Source organism: Schistocerca nitens, chromosome 8 (genome assembly GCF_023898315.1).
Source record: "Schistocerca nitens isolate TAMUIC-IGC-003100 chromosome 8, iqSchNite1.1, whole genome shotgun sequence".
Taxonomy (NCBI): Eukaryota; Metazoa; Arthropoda; class Insecta; order Orthoptera; family Acrididae; genus Schistocerca; species Schistocerca nitens.
Window position 1 is genome coordinate 219,281,139 of NC_064621.1, and position 2,158 is coordinate 219,283,296.

The 2,158-nt window shown below is 46.4% G+C and overlaps 1 pseudogene; it reads left to right on the forward strand.

The window, feature by feature from the left end:
* The first annotated feature begins 591 nt into the window (after positions 1 to 591).
* Positions 592 to 709, forward strand: LOC126199829 (5S ribosomal RNA; annotated as a pseudogene).
* Positions 710 to 2,158: the final 1,449 nt, after the last annotated feature.

Consider the following 2,158-nt stretch of genomic DNA (forward strand, 5'->3'; position numbering starts at 1 on the left):
TAACCCAATTCTCTGTGGCTGGACGGGAATTGGAGCCTACTGTCCCCACGAATACGAGTCCAGTGTCTTACTACTGTAGCAGTACAGTCCTCAGTTAGTGCCGACCGCAGAGAGGGCTGCTCACTCCAACACCTCTCGCCGAGGCTGCTTCTGCGTCGATCTCCTTCCATGTGACGAAACCTAGGCCCAGGAAACTGGCCCCTGTTGGGGAAACTTCGAGTGCTATATCTTCCGCGTGGTCAGCTCCTCACAGCTGTATTTGAATGCCCAGTGGAACTTCATCAAGGGTACAGATGGGACATGGCCTGACGCTCAGCCTTTGGCAATCGTCATCATACGAGGTGGTGTTGATAAGTCCTTGGTGTTTCCTAATTAATGTAGATTAATTCTGATGTTTTGGGATTAGGCTTTGTACCTTACATCATGTGTGACAGTAATTGCGAAGCAGTAACTTTGGTTTTTTAGCTTTCAGTGCGGGTTCGAAATGAACATGACGTAAGAAAATAGAGAATTTATGGTGGCAGAGAGTCGTGCTCGGATTGGGTATATTTTTCTTTAAAAGAGAAAACGGCCAACCAAATGTATGATGATGCCAACGGCCTTGCCGCAGTGGTGACACCGGTTCCCGTTAGATCACCGAAGTTAAGCGCTGTCGGGCTGGGCTAGCACTAGGATGGGTGACCTTCCAGTCTGCCGAGCGCTGTTAGCGAGTGGGGTGCACTCAGCCCTTGTGAGGCAAACTGAGGAACTACTTGATTGAGAAGTAGCGGCTCCGGTGTCGGAAACTGGCATACTGCCGGGAGAGCGGTGTGCTGACCACATGCCCCTCCATATCCGCATCCAGTGACACCTATGGACTGAGGATGACACGGCGGCCCGTTGGTACGGTTGGGCCTTGATGGCCTGTTCGGGAGGAGTATATGTATAATGATATGTCTGGCGCACTGGGTGGTAACTATCCTTCTCACTACACTATTAAGAATTGGGTTCTCGCGTTTCAAACAGGGCATTTCATCACTGAAGGAAAAGAGTGTCTTGCAAGGACAACTTAAGTCACAGTCCAGAAAAACGTGAGTGCTGTTCGGTCTATGATCCTGGATGATCTGAGGATAACTGCTAAAAAAAAAAAAAAATAACAGGGACGCTGGGCACATCGCGAGAACGTGTGAGTCATATTATTCGTGAGATTTTTCGGCATGAGTAACCTCTCGGCCAAATTGGTTCCCAAAAGTCTCAATGGAGACCAAAAGCGCGAACGATTGCCTGCTTTACAATCCATTTTGGTCCACTTTCGTCGGGGTCGTGTGGGACTGTTGGATCATCTCATCACCGCAGATGAAGCATGGATATACATTTATGATCTGGATATCAAAGAACAGTCGAAAGAATGGAGACACAGTGATTCTCCACGTCCGAAGAATTTCGGAACACAAGGCAGACAAGTTGCTCGCGCTCGTATTTTGGGATAAAGAATGAAATTCTACTTATTGACTCCTTACAACATTTTAAAACAATCACAGCAAAATGCTATGTTGAACTTATCGACGAACTGAAGCAACAATTGCCTCCTAATGTCGAGAAAATTTGGTGAAAGTAATCTTGTTTTTGCAAGAAAATGCCAGGCGGCCAACAGACAGCAAAACTGACAGATCTTCACTTTGTAACCGTCAAACATCCACCCTATTAACTTGACTTATCTCCATTAGACTTATCTGTTCCCAAATCCTAGGGAACATCTCAAGGGAAGACGCTTACTGACGAAGCCAGAAAGGCTGCGGATCAGTGGTTTGCACCACAATGTAAATTTTTTATTTTATTCTGTTTTTTAAGTAGGTTAAAGAAGCTGGAACAAAGATGTCATAAATGTGTTGAGTTCAAGAAGAAATACACTGAAGAGCCAAAAAAACTGGTACACCTGCCTTATATCGTGTGGGACCCAGGCGTCGTGGCATGGACTCGACTAATGTCTGAAGTAGTGCTGGAGGGAGTTGACACCATGAATCCTACAGGACTGTCCATAAATCCGTCAGTGTATGTGGCGCTGGAAATCTCTTCTCTACAGCACGTTGTGATGCATCCCAGATATGCTGAATAATGTTCGTGTCTGGGGGGTTTGTTGGCCAGTGAAGTGTTTAAACTCAGAAGACTGTTCCTGGAG